General features: G+C 32.3%; 1 long non-coding RNA gene across 1 annotated transcript in view; it reads left to right on the top strand.

Annotated features, from left to right (window-relative positions):
- The window catches only part of LOC143178572 (uncharacterized), a 126,103-nt gene extending 108,001 nt beyond the window's left edge, over positions 1 to 18,102 (top strand). The window contains exon 3 of the long non-coding RNA XR_013001811.1: positions 17,989 to 18,102. This is a non-coding gene — a long non-coding RNA (uncharacterized LOC143178572). The remainder of the gene's footprint in view (positions 1 to 17,988) is intronic.
- The last annotated feature ends 937 nt before the right edge of the window (positions 18,103 to 19,039 follow it).

Genomic DNA, 19,039 nt, shown 5'->3' on the forward strand with positions numbered 1-19,039 from the left:
GAAAACTACTCGTTTGCAAAGATCCCTCGCGAGCTTTATGGATAACTAACAGTATGTATACACATCCATCTTCAATTCATCATAATTCAATTTTAAGGTGATTGTCCTGCAATTTGAAATAAAATAATTTATAAAACACTTAATGTGAGAAGTATATTCAAAGACTTTTATTTTAAAGGGAACCTAACTGTGATTTGCTATTGAAAAACGATGGTACTGTACTCTCTAGTACCACTTAAATAAATCATTGACGAGATTGTTTGCGAATTTCGTCAACGAAAATTGATTTTATTACTTGATTTCCAATTTCGAGGTACAACATGACCTGTATCAACATGTACGTGCATATAATCTATAAAAAATGTGTTCAGAATATGAACGATTAGTAAATTGTTTAAATAGTAATTTGAAACCTATCTGTCAATATCAATAATCTATATAGCCTGCAATATTAATATTACATAAATTATTCACATCCTATTGAAACAAGAACTGAAATTAGTTTAACCTGTTTATTTACACAAATAATTACATTTACTGCATTCGTACCTCTTTTTTTAAGGAACGTTTAATAAATTTATAGAGATGAAGTAACTTCTGTAAGTTTGAATGTTTAAATTTATGTTACATGATTGACTAATGAAAAGCAAAAGGAAAGGTAGTTTTGACAAATTGTACCTTGTAGTTAAGTATAAAAATTGAAGAATTTTTTCAGAACCAGGAGAATAACCCATTAACTCTCATTGTTTAATTTTGATAACACTTTCAGTGACATATTTAGTTATTCATGACTTTAGTAACCGATATTTGCAGTGTTTTTATTATTAACAATTCCGTGGTGGAATATAAAAGTGTATTTTACTATATTATATAAATGCATTCTGTAAAAAGCAACTAAATATATTCTTGAAGTACCAATGGTTTTAAATATCCACCTTCTGTAGGCATCAAGTAAATAGAACGTAAAATACACTGAAACGCTTGCATTGAAAAAATTCAAATTCAGTTCTCATCACATTATTTTTAACGAAACTTTAAGATTCACTTTAATCTAGAATTTTTTTCATAATGTAGCCAGCGTTATTGTACATTCACACATTATTCAAACTGTGGAATTGTTCTTTTGCTTTCATGTAGATACTAAATCTTCCTACAATAAGCATTTAACGCATAAAACATAAGGAAATGGACCATCACGAAGAACTTTCCTCTTGAAACCATCCTCCACAATAAAATTACGTGTAATTTATGCTGTCGTTTACTTTGACATGTTTGCGCAGTATTTCCCATTGTGTTTTTTTTCTTCTTCCGCTGTAGTTTACAATGACGTCGTAAAGTACCTTAAAGTGAAAATCGGTGCACTGGGGTTAATTTAGTTTTACGTACATCTCATTTTACTTGAAAGGACTTACTGGCTACTTGCTATGCGAGAAACGCTTTTCCAATAAGATCAGATTAAATTACGTGAGTGCATACCTCTTTGCTGGTATTCACAGTACTTCCATTTTCATAATATTCAAGCCTCAGGATTTACGACTTCCTATAGAAATTATGATATGGACGTTGGAAATAAGGAAAAATGTGTCGTTTGTCATGTACTTTATTCCGTAAATCGCATTTCAAACATGCTTCCGAATATTGGAGAAAGTAAGACTGTATACTTTTTTAATAATTGCAGTAATATCTTTATAAGAACAAAGTCTAAATAAAATTCCAAAATTTCTTACATTTGTATCTTTATTTTTTTTAATACAATTCTTTCTCTCTTGTTCGATCAACAAATTGTTGACAATAATATAATCTTTTCAAGATAAACCTTCCTTTATTTCTGTTAAACGTTCAACTTAAGCTACACCATTCGATTGTAGCTATTAAACAGCTGCAACACTTTCTGAACGACTTCGAAAATTTGCTCAAATTGAAACGTTTGTTGAGGATAACATATTTCTCTGCAATAAACCATCTTAACACGGTGAATTTTTTTGCTTCAAACTACCTGCTTTACATTTTCCTGAGGATAGGGGTTTTCCTCTGCTAATTAAATGAGAGGGGGTTCCTTGTTTCCTCGGAAGGAAATCGACCAATAGGATTTTAGAATAGTACACCTCTAGCACTTAACAGCACAGAACATAGAGCACAGTCGATCGAAGTCTTCAAGTCGTGTTGTATTTGTGAGAGAGTGTGTGCTAAGTGAGCTGTTCTCATGCTAAGGTAAGAGATACTTTTAGGTTAATTTTACATTAGCGTTGCATTGTTACATTAATAATATTTATTACATATATTTATACTCAGTCAGTATAGCAGAACTGCTGGATTTCAAGTAAACTTGTGTCCAGAAAATTAATTTAGTAGGCGAGGGTTTCGGTTTAGTAGATGATCTTAATTTAGTAGACAACACGAGATTGAGTATCTTCTTTTCTAAAAATTATTCTTTGTCATGTTCTGAAATATTTTAGTGTCAACAGATAGAAACGAATATTGAAAAATTGTATCGTGCACATACAGTCCTAAATATTTTACTATGGCTATTTGACATTAAAATAGTTCAAGTTTATGCAGGTAATATATAAATTTTTCAAGAAGTCATCAGTTAAAATGCACTACCTCGATGACTGAAAACTTTCGCAATATACTTGTTATTTATCTAATTTTATACATACGTTATATTTAATTGCAAATAAAATACGTCAAAATTGCCCCCTTTTCTATGTAAGCCAAATATCAAGGAACAACAAATAGTTGTGCTTCCTCTCGTGCGAAACCAAATTGTGATAAAATTTCATAACGTTTTCCAAGAACATAAAAGGAAGGACATGAGCTGCATATTTATGAAAAAAGGCACTTACGAGAGATATGAACACTTTATATGTATGTGCGATCTGTCATGTAGTTGCCAGTAAAAGCTAAAATATGAAAACATAATCCAGTATGGTATATTAAATCGATTGACTAGAATATCGTGGAATATTTTTTCAAGAAAGTTTTGATTTGTTGCTATTTTATGCAGGCATATCTAAACGAAAGTATACACTTGAAGAAAAATACAGTTTCAATAATAAACAAAGCTCTTTATAGCATATCAATCTGATATTAACAAAAATTACTCTAAAAATTACTTCAAAAATTATTTCAAAAATTACTCTATTTTCTTCATACTAAAATTTAATTTGTCAGGATTGCAAATAAATTCTAAAATTAATGTTATATATAGGTGTTATATTTTCTGTTGTCCACTGACTGTATTTTAATTCGGTATAGAATTCCAAATCGTTTATAATAAGTTAAAGTGTTACCTCTATCGAGAAGGTCTTCGATTTACGGTGGAGATAGAACGATGAGTGCCTCCGTAAATGCTTCTGTTTTTCTTTGTACGCTAAAAGGGCCTGAGAGAATATCTTGCATCGGGTATTTCAAGAGAGTAATGGTAGTATTTATCATCAGTTCTTCGGAGACGCGGAATTCCCCAGAGTGAGGTTTCCATTTTTTCTTACAATGAATAAAAATGTCTATTCCCTCGAGGACAAGAAGAATACGGTGAAGAAATGACAAAGCATAATGTTTTTATTCTTTCTGTGTGTGTGGCGTATCCAGATACGCGGACTCTGACACACTGTCATTTACTTTTTATGATTTTCTGTTCGTTACACTCTTGATGCTGTTTCTCTAACTAAGTAGATTTTGTTAGTCGACGGTCCCCTTTTTCTTCTGTATGTATTTATGTAACTATTTGGTTTTATTATTATTTCGTCTTTTCTTTTGGTTGTATTTATATTGGTAGAAAAGGGAATTTTGTGATCTTGACTTTATGATCAAGGTTTTAGTAAAAGTGAATTATTAGTTGAATCTGCGCAGAGGAAAAACTAACAGAGTCCAAAAATTAAGGTTTTATAAGAGAAAGGAAATAAACTCTGAAATGCTAAAAATTTGGGAATTTTGTAGCTTTCCCAGTAAAAATGCTTCTGTACCGCTGGTCTAATGCTTGCTGTTTTTCGTTAAAATTACACTAATATCAGCTGCTAATTAATCTTGTGTAATTATTGAGTTAAATAAACATGTGCTCGTATATTGGTATTTTGTACTGTTGTACTTTTTTACTCTGTCGTAAAATTATGATTTACAAATAAGGATGTTTGCTGTAGTAATTTTTAGAATAATAGAATTATTGGATATGGAAGCGTTTATTCCTCTAAGTTGTGGTGTTGTTTCTCTCTTTTAACTGTGTTTTCTTAGTTTCCCCACTGCAGGGAAGAACTGGACAAATTTATAAATTCTTTGTCTTCAATTTTTATAGTTTTTAATTAACATGTATTTCATTCTCGATGTTTTGCACATTTTTACACACTATACATTTCTGTACAGTTCAATTTTTCATAAATCCATAAATATCCGTAATCTAGTAATAACAAACCATGTCTCCACGAATTTTGAAATGTTCTGCAATTCTTTATTATACTTTTCAAACCTAATAAAAATCAAATAAGTAAAAAGTAACTATAAAGTATTTAAATTGAATAAATGCTATGAAATAAAATCTTACTGAAAAGTGTGCCCTAATTTTAATTTCAAAATATTGAGTTTTGCTATTTTAACAGCAGGTTTCAATTATTCTAAAATTGAAAATCGCAAGAGCCTTGGAAACACCTCAGAAACTAAAATAGAATACGAAAAGGCAAACTATATTAAACAGTGTATGAATCCTCGTTAGAAAAGGTTATAACGCATCAAAGATTCAAATTTTCAGAGTTTGCTCAAGCGTAGTGTTAAAAGCCAAAGCAATACTCGCTACAATATTTACAGTAATCTCGTACGTCGTATTTGTCTTCGTATTGGATTTATACTCAAAATTCTCCATCCGATACTATTCGTCTACGCCAAAAGCAGGAAATATTTCAGAGGACTTTCAGGTCCCTTTCAAAAGCATACAGTATGTGGAAAATGACCGATGATAGAATACATACACCGCTGTGACTGTTAGTTGGGCAGAATTGCGGGGTATCAGAGGAGAGAAGCGAGTGGCATTAGAGCGAATTCTGTAGCGCTTCGTGTGTCTGCAGTTGCAATATTGCGTGTCTTCTATCGAGTAATATCATCCTGACGTCCTCTGATTTTGTTGCGTGCAAAAGATAATTGTCTGGGTCTACCTTCTTCCCTTAATCCTTTAACTTTTTTTGGATGGAGTATTTTAAGACAATGTGGAGATTTTAATGATATAGAATTTCTGATTAAAAAACATGTAGAATCTGTGGGATATATTTTAAATTGTTGTGCTTCGAGTTATTTTAATATTTCAATGTTTAATATTTAATATTTTAATGTTTCAATGTTTCATACTCAATCCTCAATACTCAATCCTCAAACCTCAACCCTCAATACAATATCCTCAATTCTCAGTCTTGAATCCTCAATCCTCAATCCTCAATCTTCAAACCCTAATCCTCAAACCTCAATCCTCAATGTTCAACCCTCAATATTCAATCCTCAATACTAAATCTTCAAACATCAATCCTCAATGTTCAATACTCAATCCTCAATACTCAATCCTCAAACCTCAACCCTCAATACAATATTCTCAATTCTCAGTCTTCAATCCTCAATCCTCAATCCTCAATCCACAATCTTCAACCTCAATCCCCAATCCTCAATCGTCAATTCTGAATCCTCTATTCTCAATCCTCAATCCTCAACCTTCAAACCTCAATTCTCAGAACTCAATCCTCAAACCTCTATCCTCAATGTTCAATCCTCAATCCTCAGTCCTCAGTCCTGAGATTGAATGGGTGGTACAATTGGGCAAGGAATGTTTCTGCATATGTAAATTAAGTACAGAAGAAGGAATAATGTCTTTTTAGTTTGATACCTTGTGTTTCAAGAAATCGAGTTTGAAAACTATCGAATACTTGTGCACTTGAGGATCTTTTAAATCCAGTACTCTGCTCTAAGTATTGTTTTTGATCACACATTTTTGTTCATTGTCCTCTTTTCTGTAGTGCTTAATACATTTTAGTTTCACGATCTATTACTTCTGCTGTGTCTTTTACTGTTTCTATCAGTCACACATTAGATCAGTATTCAACATGCAGAGTGTTGGACAACAGGTGTCAGGAATATTAAGGGATGATTCTACGTGTAAAAATAAGGCAGACATGAAGAACGATAAAATTGAGTGTGAAGCTTTCTTTCAAGTTATTAATTGTTGAGGAAACTTCTAAAGTACGCCTCAAACCTGTTTGACTTGGGGCTTATTCAGCTAAGTTTACTGAGTCTGACTAGACTAGTCCACGTTGGGAGTTTCTATTTACTGGGTTACTGCATTCCTTTGCTGGAAAGAATTCATTAAATACTGAACCTATAGTATTTTACTTTCTGGTACATTCTGTGACTAAAAACTTATGTCAATAAAGTGCACAGTATTCAACAACATGTGACACATTCGTAGGAATGTAGGAAAAAGACGAACACTTCCTACTCCTCTATGTTTCAGAATTATATGACGAGAATTTTCAGGAGTACCAAAAAATTGTTTCATACTTATTAAAAATGTCTAGTACAATTTCCATTTGGAACTAAATGCAAGCCTAATACTTGTCTACTTTCTCGACATCAAACAAATTGAAACCTGCTATGTTTAATAAACGTCATATAACTGATTTGCAACGATGAAAGTATCCGCTCTCGCCACTTAAGGGCTTAAGAGAACTACGTTGAAAACAGCTCCGTTCGAGTGTAGCTTTCAGCCTTGGAGGAGGTCGTAAACATGTTTTCGAAGGTGCATATGACTGTTTAAATTAACTGCGCATACAGAACTGTACTGTTAAAGTTACTTTTACTCTGATCTGTAGATGCGTTTGCTTCTGCTAGGAATTCTCGACGGGTAAAGTGCTCGCTTAAGGGATTCTGTTGTTTTTGAAATGCAGATAAACCTAGCGGGAATGACTATTAATTATAAAAAATTATAAATGATTATTAATTATAAAAAAATGTGGGAGAAGCTTATCCTTTGTTACTTTTTCTTTCAAACATCATTATTGCGTTAAGTACAGGTATTTGAGGATACCTTGAAATCGAATCATGAAGGAAGTTTTAATTTTGTATTGCTGTATTACGATAACTAATAGGTATATGTGTCTAGCTCAATAAAATATAGAAATAGTTACATATATATGTTATAAATAGCAACTTATAATAAAGTTTTGTAATAAAGAAAAAGCAAATAGTATTCTGTTGTTTAGAAACGTTTTTCTTATAGAATACATTGACAAGTTGAATTTGATTTTCTTTTAATGTCAAGCATTGACAGATTTAGTGTACCTTTCAGAATCAAAACAGATTTAAATGGTTCCTATGATTTCAACGTTTAAAGCTATATTGTTTTATCAAAAACAGATCAAACAAATTTAATTGACTACGTCTATCTTACGCTTATCAAATTTAACCACTGATCATTTTTGTTTTAGCAAAACATTCTCTTTCATCAAATAAAAACTTCAATTTGTAATATAATTGTTGATGTAATAATCGTTTAGAAACAAGACATTGAAATGTCTTGTACCAACATTAATCGAGTGATTATACACACAACAAATTATCTACTGCTTATTTAGTATTACAATTGTACGCCTTTTGTAATCACGAACAATGAATGAATGCACAAATGAGTGAATTGAAGGTCCCCCTGTTAATACCAGTAAATTTCTTATAATTCGCGTAATATAGTGTGTTAATTTTATGCAATGATTCCTTTGATACGGAATTCATGGAACGTTAGGTGGCGTTGCAAAGCTAATCGGCAGAGCTCATGTAAATGCAGCTACATGGCACGCGCTAAGTAATGGAATTGTGTCCGCCCGCAATTGTGTTGCACGCAGAAGACGATTGTCTCGCATTTCATACAGGCTTGAAATATGGAATGCAAATAGACGTCAACCTTCAGTCTATTTGGAGTTTCAAAGAACGCAGTTTATCGAGATACCATAAAAAAAATGGTTTTTAGTTTATAGTACATTGATCAGTACAGAAGTCTTCCTCGTAAGAGAGATTAAGAGAAAATAACGCAGTGCTTTCGAGAAATGTTAGAAGTAGTAATGAGTTTATATTGGGTAAACATGCCAGACCTGTTTTTCGAAATACTCAAAATTTTGAAATAGAAAACTTAAAATTTTTTAGATTTCATTTTTAGAATTAATATTCTTTAGCAAGCAAAATTTTTGTTACATAAACAATATCAACATCTTAAGACACATTTGAGCTAACACTTTGAAGTTAATATTCTTTATAAAAGTTAAATTTAAGTATGTAGAATTAAATATCGTATTTTCTTACTTTACTTAACACTTACGCAGTGACTACGTGGAAATATACATGTGAAGTGTAGAAGTCGCTTGTTCAAAATGTAAAATCCTTTTTGTTTGCTAGTATTCGTTACGAGTACATAACCTAAGGGAAAACGAGATTTGTAAATCTAATAATTTAATTATGGTATTTATTATAATTTCACGAAGAAGAATACGTAGAAAGAGAATAATTAAGTTTTGTTTGCGCCATCGTAATAAATACTATTAAATTGTATTGGTTACGATAATTAATCGTCCTCATTCGAAAGCATACTTGTATGTGATATTCATTCAGATTCTACGGCATATTAAATAGTGCTCAATAAGGAAAGGGATTAAACTCTAAGTCGCCTTTGTTACATTCCTGAAAGGAGTATATCCTGTTTCTACAGAATACAGTAGAACAATGGTCTCAGTTGGCCACAATTGTGTGACATTTATCTACTAACAATAAGTACCACTGATCTAGTTTCAACTGATACTAAGGAAACACTAAGGAAATAGTTCATTTCATTATACTCACAAAGTTTTAGGCATGATACAAGATATACTATGCATTGTGAAGTATCTACAATATGTTCTCGTTACAAACTCGTTTATTATCTTTTCTATTTTTTTAAGTTTATTATTCTGCTTTATTTTCATTTTCGAAAAATGTAGATTTTTCATCAGTCGCAGGAAAATATAGATTGCCATAATTCTGCACGGTTATTGAAGGGCGTTAACGACAAATGTACTGTTTAATCAATAATTGAAACATTATACTATAGATAATTACTTATATTTAATAATCTTATGCTATGTAAATATATACAGTTACATGGCTTGTAATTTTATAATTCTAATACGAATTTGATATTTAATTTGTGAATCAGAAACATAATGCAGAGTAAAGTACAATTATGCAAAATAATATGAGACTATTTCACAGTTAATGTATAATCCTAATTGGTGCATTATGCGTTAAATACATAATAACTGGCATAAATGAAAAAATTAATTAGAGAAAATGCTTATTTTATTCTACTCTTATCAATAGATTTAACAAACTATTTTTAATCACTGTTTTAGCACTTTTCACATCGTACAATTTAAAGAAATTAATTGAAATGTTTGTCACGATAAAAATTATATTCAAAAGAATGCTACGAATTCAAAATTTATCAGATATGCATTATAATTTTCTCACTATCTAAATCCAGAGTTCGTTCAGGGACCGAGTAGAATAGCTGAAGTGAGAATGTCCTCAATCCCAATAAATTCTAAGTTAGTCGTACAGAGAAAATCCGTTTCATTTCTCCTTAAATTCGTTCTTTCATTTCGAATATAATTAACGTTAAAATATTCTAATTAACGTTACACGCAGCACCCTTAAGGTGCAGTAGCAGAAAAGTAAAATGACTATTTTTGCATTCAACAGCTCACTAGCTTTATGGCCCGCAACTGTAGTGTATTGTGTTCCTTTTCCTTTAAACATAGAAAAATATGTTATGCTACCTTCACAGAACATCTCGTAAAAGAAAAATTGCATAGAGGAAATCGAGTCACGTTTTCTTGCAAGATATCGGAGTATAATCAATTTCAATTGAATGCAGCTGCATACATAGTGTGTTAGTTATTTACTACAGAGACTCTTATTAGCCTCCATCTAAACTCATGTAAGACTTCGAACGTTTAATCGAATTTTACATTGTACAGATTGGAAATAAAATATGCAACAAAAATTTTACAGCACTGTCATCGAATCAAAGTATTATTTTTAATTATTTTACTTTTGTTATTTATTACAGTAATCGCAGGCTTACTTCTTTCTAAAATGTTAGATTCATCACAAAATACTGTAAGATGTTATTAGTTATTTTTTCTGACATACTTACAGAAGTGATTTTTACACAGTTTTATTACTAGGTATTAGAAAATATGTAAATTTCATTTAAACCTCTTTTTGACAAGAAACACAACTCGACACTTTTTTAAAGGGATGATTTCACATCATAAAAATGAATTACGCTACGAACATGAAGTACGTATTTAAAGCTTCATAATTTGCTGAATTTCTGGGTTCCCCAACTTTCCTGGTTGAATTTACGAAAAAGTGCAAACAAAATTGGGAAATATGAATTTAATAATACTGCGTGAACAATTTTGTGAATCACCCTGAAAGTAAGTAAGCTGCATAGCACATGAAATAAAAATCTATAGAAGAATTCATTAAAACTTTCTGATGAATACAACAGAAACTGAAAACCTCAAAAGCATTGTTCCATTCATTACAGCATTCTTTTCTTCAGTATGTAAGGAATTCCCGATTAAAAACGCTGGTAATAATTAAAGGTCAGTTTTATTTAATTCGCAAGCTACTGATGTAGCTCTTCCAGCTAGCCACTTGGTCTGATTTATTTGCACAATTAGAATGCAGCGTATATTCTGAGGCACGAAGTCATTCGAGGGACAGAAAGAAGCGTACATAACTCTGGCTGAGCATATTTCTTGGTTGCACGTACCTCGTCTCCGTGAAACGAGCAGGGTGGCTTCGTTACGTACATAGGGCTTATGTAATACAGAATATAGGAATTTTGCGTTCCACCACAGAAAGAAATTACGCAGCGTCTGTGTTACTGAGTGGACAAGGGAAAAGTGCGTTTCACTTAATTGTATCCTTTCGTTACTCATTGGAAGTATGTATTGGGTGTGTTAACAAAATTCAATCGTTTTCGTATTTTGTATTTTGCATGTGAAAAGAACTTTGGGGTAAATTTTTCAAGAAATTCTGGAATATTATCTTGTACAGTTTTGTGTTAACAAGGGAACCGATTTGTCTTTTTTTACTTTTTCCCTGCATTTGTGAGATGATATTGCACTGTGTAATTTGGGAAACGAGTCTGAATAATTCAAGATATGATCTTGCTATAATATTTTCCCGTGTTGGAAGCTCGTCGCTGCTTCTACCATTTCAAGTAGTCAGAGTGAACTAATTTCACTGTTGCTTTTTGTTGTGCTGGTACTAAACAAAACGAAAGGGAGTAAGGCACTGGTATACAAAATTCTAGATGAAGGTGTGAGAAATTTTAAGAGATGATCAGGATGAAGATCAAGAGACAAAATTGTGTCTAGAGCTTCGTTTTTGAATGATTAATTATTGAAAAAATTCTAGAATTATTAATTATTGAAAAAATTTGTGTGTACAACAGATATGAATTGATTTTCATTAATTATTAATGAATTGCGCATTCATATCTGAGTTTCTACAAGGTGTTCGATAACAAGTGCCAAATATTTGAAGGAGTGATTCTACATGTCAAAATAAGACAAAAATGAAGAACGATGAAATTACATCTGAGGAAATTAACTGCTGAAAGAACGTCTGAAGCACTCATAAAATATGTCTGACTAGACTTACTGTACTGTCTCGTTCCACTAACATTGCTACAGCTGGCCTAGCTAATGTACATCGCGAGTAGAATGAGTCTCCAAGTAAGACACATTTCAGACAAATTTTAGGTATCTTCAACTTTAATACTTCAGAAATGAAGCTTCGAAAGTAATTTCATTTTTAATTTCCATTCTACTTTAACATGTTAAATCATTCCTTAAAATTGTTGGACACCTGATGTCAAACATCCTGTATATTATATACAGTTCTGAACAAGATATCGTACCTTTGTCAGGGATGTTAAAACTGTGACTACAAAACCAACGTGTTTTGTTCATTTTTTTCAAACTCTTCCAGACATACGCACAAATTGTTGGCACACGTTTAATGTGACATGGCAGTAGTATGAGTCCCTCGTGTCAGCATACATCACCTGTATATAGCTTTAATACTTAATAACTCGGAAAGAAAGTCTTAATAGTTAATGTTGCCATTCTTCGTAACGATAGTATTAGTGGTAGTTCTTGTTTGCTGTAAATATCCAGATATAATTAACATTTTCATGAGAAATCAAATAGGATAGGCACTTGTCCATATTTCTGTGCCTGTACGTAATTCTGTGTCTTCGAATTCAAATCATTTATAAAAACAGAGCCTTTATGTACAAACTGCGAAATTATTTGTTTTATTTGTGGTTGTTTGTTAACGTGTACAACTAAAGAAGTATTACACTTTGAATAAAAATTGTTTTTTAAGAATAATTTTAATCTAAAGACACAGAAACATGGAGAGGTATCCTAGTTGTCAAATATTGTTGACGAATGGGTGGTAATTCGAAGTTTACTTACCAATAAAATTTCAAATCTCTCATTAATCACGAGTACAATTGAATGTACAATTGACATTCTATTAATACAAATTAATAGAGCTTCCAATAATCGATACAAAACTGTTTTTCAAAGAAGAAATACTATAGTCATAAGCAGGATTTTCTTGAAACTGGAAACATCGTAAACTCTCTGATTCTATCTCATAAATACGACATGTATTACATATTTTTAGTTTTCCCTCTAAATTTGGAACTTCAACACAGAAAAAAATTCAGATATTTCACCGCGAGCAACACGTTCTGGCGCACATAATGAGAGATGGTAATAATGACGTCGTGCAAAAGGCGGTTCACGACTAACAATGAAAACTTTTTACCGTATCCACTCAAAAGCAGCTCTTTTATCGAAGTGTTCGCACGGGTAATGACATTCTAGAATGTAATTTATGATGGCTCGTGTGCGCGTGGTGCTCGCCATGCTCGCGGTATTTCGCCATGCGTTGCTTTTTGCGCGTCGCGTCGAAACTACGCTCGCGTATTCTAATTTCAAAGAGTGGATGCAAAAATATTTTTCGTTAGCTGTCCCTTCCCCTGGCGGCTACATGAATCGGGAACGCGGAGGAACAAACAGAAACGAGGAAACGAGAAGAACAATAAAAATAGTATCGCGTAGAAACACAGTGACTATCTCGATTCAACGAACTGTGAATACAATTAATTTCCCCTTTTAATTTGTGCCCACTGCTATTCACTCTCCTTAATTAACAGTTTCGTTAAAATGACACTCAGTAATATAAGCATCGGTTAATGGAGTCCACGTGAATTAAAAGCACACCTTTCTCAAGAGAAATCTATTAGGAAACCTGCTTGCATAATGTCGGTGCAGTTTTGTTGCTACCGTGGCTGCGTATGCATTCCTGTGGCTACACGCGTAAAAAGTATGTAAAGTGCACTCACACCAGCCTCGTACAAAGCCACCGTATACCGTTTATATAATACGATCTACGCATGCCGGATGCACCGTACCCTGAGGATGGAAATTTTCTGTTATTCACCAGGACTAGACTGCTTCTGGTTCATAGTGTCTCATAGATAACGGAATTTCCCTGGGTATTTTATATCAAAAATATATACATGCTTTGAAAGGGGATTCCAATAGTTTAAAGCTTTCGAATTTTATGGGCTAACCATGCGTATATTACAGTCATTTTTTACAGTGGCTCTTACTATTATCTTGTCTTCTTTATTTTAGGTGCTTTCGTTTTTACCATATCTCAGTTATGACAATCAATAAATGATTTTATTGCGAATTCCTTGAAAGTATAATTCCAATTACAGTTATAGTTTGTGATAAATATTTTTGAAATAACATCATTTGTATTATTTTCATTATATATATATATATATATATATATATATATATAATTTCAATATATATAATTTCAACAATAATTTTGGATCTAATTATTTGAATATAAGTATTTTAATTATACAATTATAATATTCTAACTGTGTAGCAGTGGATTGAGTTTTCAGATTAATTTCGGTTCGATAGTATTTTGGAAATTTATTTTGTTATTATTTGAATGAGTATATTGTTGGCATTAAGTACATCATTACATTGTTAAATTTTCAGTGAATATTTAAATTTTAACACGAATGCAAACATTCCTCGACTTTTATTATATTGCTAACAATAGATTTTTAAAATGGATGACTACTAGGGATCACAAAAAGCAAAAATTTGAATTTCGAATTTTATGCCTCCTTTCTATCTTAAGAACGAAGTTGCTGAATGTAAGAATTTGTTACAAAGTTTTATCTTAAGTTCATAAAAATTAAGACCAGATTTCAAGTTGACAATTTAACTTCACAATTTCGTTATATGAAATGCGACTATGTAACAGCAGGAAAAGTCATAAAAGATTCGGAACTGCTAAAGAAAATCTCGAATTTTTAGCACCTTAGATTCCGTCTAGATTCGCGTTCATCTCTCACAGTGTAGGTACTGTTCTTAACATCACTGTCGTAAAAAATCCATTTCATACTTGCACGTCTCTGAGTTAATTCTGCGTCAAGAGATGAAGGGGAAAAAGAAGGTTGGAGGATGTTATAAGAGAGAAGAAAATTATGAAAGTTAACCTTCTAGAAAACGTATAGCTGATATTTACTTTTGTCTCTTCAGATAATTACGCATAAAATACTTTACGTGTAAGACATTTGTCATAAAGTAGGAATAATGTTGTGCAAATTTACCATAGTATATTTGGCGAACGTAAATTCTTAACAGAAAATTTAATTTATTTCTAATGTTTCCTGATTGCTTTTGGTTTCATTGCTTTGTTTTCTCTATCCAAGTTCTTGGCACCTAATTGATCACATATTAATAAAATAATTGCTTTATTAAATTTTATTGACATTGTTAATAAGGGATTGTTGTCTGAGAAGTTAGTATCATTTTATATGTTATTTCAAATTTTGCGATGCAAAGTCAGACGAAGATATGGTGTGTAACATTTGTTACTAATACACCCTAGGGTAGTGAAATTTAAATTATGTAAGGAATAACTAATAGATAATAGAACATTTGACTATTTATACGTCATATATTTGCCACTAATGAATCAGTATTTCTGTAACCAGATACTGTAATAAAAACTCCAGATTTTTGGAGGGAAGACTTATATTTACTAAGTTAAAAAATGACCCAGTGTTATGATATATACATATAGATGGAAAGAATTGCACATGTGGGAATAAGGAACACTCAGCGCACAAAAAGAGTACAAAAATAAAAATTTGTACTAAGATTCTTCCCCATTTCTATATAACAATATTACTCAATTTGATAACAACATAAAAATAATAGAACATTCAATAGTTCAGAACTCAGAGTTCATAAAACCAACTTAAGTCAATATTACAAGAGATACTAACACACAGTATTATTAAATACTGACATAAATTGCAGTTAAACCATGGTCATTAATTTTATTCTAATATCTCAACCGAGAAATACTCCACATTTCCCAATTCTTTCATTATCTGGTATTCTTCAGAGCCCTTGGATGCCGAGCTTATGATAAAGCATGCATTTCGTAGTCAAAAGTTCCGTGCCGAAAAACCTAGACGGAAGTTAGCCAGCAATTTGGAGTTCCCGTCTTTTCCTGGCCAGGCAGCAGAGTAGTTTGGACGTAACAACACTCGTTACCGTGCTGCTCGTATTTCTTCGTTCTTTCACGACTTTCATGCTCTACCTTCCTTTGCCTCAACGCTGACCGCTAAAATTAAAGCGTCCTGGTGTAATGAAGTTAAGGTTTCAGCACATTCTCACATTTTCCGGTTAGAGTTATTGCAGCGTTTCACAGAAGAGAAACCAGAGGAAGGATGTCGTGGAAGAAACAGAAAGTTGCAATCAAAAGAGAAAATCATATAATGGTTAAGGATAGACATAAAATTGAAGTGAGGAGCAGCGCTTCTTGATTCTGATTGCGAAAGGTGTTTCCACACGGAATGTTCCTATTTGCTGTTTTATTGAGGTAGTCGTTAGCTAACTATGCTAGTCAAATAGGAGTTCGCTGTTAAACGATGTTGTTAAATATCATTACTAACTGGTGAATATAAAAGTGGTATACTATTATGGGAATTATATTAGTAATTTTTAACACTATTTAGATTTACTGAAAAAGGTTAAGTTTAAGATAATGATTACAGTACAAGAATAGGACATTCGATTAACTAGTATTTAGCTACAATTGACTAGCTTCATTGTAATTAATGCAAAATTTTTACACATATCTCTTTTTTTCAATAGCAATTACGAAAAAATTATAGACATAGAGTTTTATTTTTTTTTATTAATTTGGAATTAATATATACACTTCATAACATTTGAATATAATTTCTTGGCAATTTTGGTGAGGTTCTTGAATATCGTTTGTCCGTTTTAGACATAGAAAATAGCTGAGAAGCAGTTTTCTTTCAATTTTGCCATATGCCACGGTGTTAAAACACGTCAACTTTTATTATTATTATTATCTGGATAAATATGTGATAAATCGATTCCATATTCTGCACAAGAGTTTCTTGTAGTTCAAATTAGTTTTACTTAAAATGTGAACGAGACTTTAAATTTTGACGTTTAGCTAAGAGCTACTTTAATAACTAAACCAAGCTTCGAGTTCAGCTATAGTATTTTCTCGTTATAAATTTACCACTGTCGTCCTACTTTTCTGGAATGACTCTCAGTTTGTTTCACCGTTACCTTTAATCAAACAAAAACAAATTATTCAAGCATATATTGAACGCAGAGCACTCTGAATTATTAATCTTCCGGCTGCAATCTGGGTCGTTTATGACCCAGACCAGTTTTATTTTCGAATTTTCTTCAAGGTGAGAAAGGGATGGAATCTAAATATATAGGTAAAGTATAGCAATAAAAGTTATTGGATACTCTAGAAATATGGAACAGTATTTAAGAGGCTTTTGCATTTTTGAAAACATGAAAACATAAAAAGACTGCATGAATACAGAGAGACAAGCGTGCAGACAACGATGTCAGTAAAAGTAGGATTGCAGATGAACAGTTAATTATTGAGGAGCATGTCTAACTTGGGACTTATTTGACTAACTTCGCTATGTCTGACCTTATTAAGGTAATACTACTGCCCGCAGTAGAATAAACTCCAAGTCAAACACATCTCACGCCCAATTTTAGACATTTCTGCAACAATTAATAATTCTGGGACATAGCCTCAAATACAATTTCGTCAGTTTTTAATTTTCGTCCTGTTTGGATATACATGGTGTCCTAGTAAAAATTACCACCCTGATTATCTTTTAAACTGGAAAAATAATAGAAAAATTGTTTAAATAAAAATTGTTTCATATTAAAGGGGTCGTCATGAAGTCATATCCACTTCTTTATAGATGAACTTGCTGAAGACATGTAAAAGTTACTTCTGTTTTTATCATCCATTTTTCTCATAATAGCTCTCAAGATGAATACAAATACCTACACAAGGTGTGTATAACACAAGATCATTCAAGATTATGCAAGACAGATTATGAATAACAAATAAGCTCACCAACAAAGAAGTAGGTATGACCATATGATAATCACTTTAATATGAAACAATTTTTATTAAATAAATATTTCTATTATTCTGACAATTTAAAAGATAATCAAGGTAGTAATTTTTACTAGGATACCTTGTATAAAATGAATATAACGTTTAAAGAGTCTAACATCTGATGTCAGGCAACCTCTACACTACCTTCCAGAGAAGAATACCTAGCCAAAAACTAGTCACAGAAACTTCTGTCACGATTTCAGTTTCATAAAGTGCTTTTCGTTTCATTTGTATGCATTAACTACGGTTCGTTAATTTTAATTCTTTCATATTACATCGTCAATTCTTCCCTTGTTCACGCTGTTTCTTTGCTCGTTAAAACAGGGTTGTCCGCGGGTCAAAGCGAGCGCTCAGAGGAAATGCAACTAGTGAGTGGATAGGGAGGTCACGGGAGGAAGACGTGAACTCGTAGAGAATCGTTGCGAGGAGGCTCCAAAGGAAGGAAACACCGAGCTGGGAGGTGAGTAACGTATAGTTAACCCGTGCTACGAACACAGGATGACATCGGCCGGTTCCTAAATTCTCTTAAGCCCTCTGAGTGAAAAAGGGAAGGTCGAGGAAGTACTTTCCTGATTTGTTAATACCCGCTAGATTTTATGGTGGATTTAGTTCGGGGGATGTTCCCCAGTGATTTATTCTCGATCGCGCCCCGCTGTTCGGTTAATGGATTTTTCCTACGTCTCTCTGGCTATAATGAGATAAAATGTTTTTGATGTTCGCTGCAGGTACAGGCCAGAAAGCACGCGTTGCATGGCTTTCGAAAACTCGCTCTTGCGTGCGAACTGCTTATTACCAGTTTTCGTTTACCTCTGGTGTTATTGTGCTTTATTCCTGATCTAATTATCGTAATGAGTTGCTCGGAGCTACTTTTCATTATGTTTGCAGTGGGATCTGTAATTTTATTTGGGAGACGAATGAATCATATATTTGTAAAGATGTCATTTGTTCTCTGGAGTATCATTCGGTTTATTCTTAAAGGTAGTTTTGTTGTAATATGGTTTTATGTTTTTGTCCATTGTACTGTGAAATAATAGTAACACACTTTTTAATAAATTTAGTAACCTGTTGTTATGATAGCTTTAGTTTACTGTTTTATGTTGATTGTTAATTAATTCAATTTTACGCTTTAATTACGGGCGTCCAATTTTAAAATTCAGAAACTTTCGTTAAAACCTTTTGATATTCAATACTTTTAAAATTAGTATTATATTAATTACTTTTTAACGACGAGTTATACTTCTAGCACCAATTCAGTAATTATTTCAATAACATTGCAAATCAATGAGTAGAAAATAATTACCTTCAAAATATCAGACTAAAAAATTGTTACAGAAAGTTTAGTTCGAGAACTTGTCAAGCATCATAAATTGGTTAC

This window comes from Calliopsis andreniformis, chromosome 4 (assembly GCF_051401765.1).
Source record: "Calliopsis andreniformis isolate RMS-2024a chromosome 4, iyCalAndr_principal, whole genome shotgun sequence".
Classification (NCBI taxonomy): Eukaryota; Metazoa; Arthropoda; class Insecta; order Hymenoptera; family Andrenidae; genus Calliopsis; species Calliopsis andreniformis.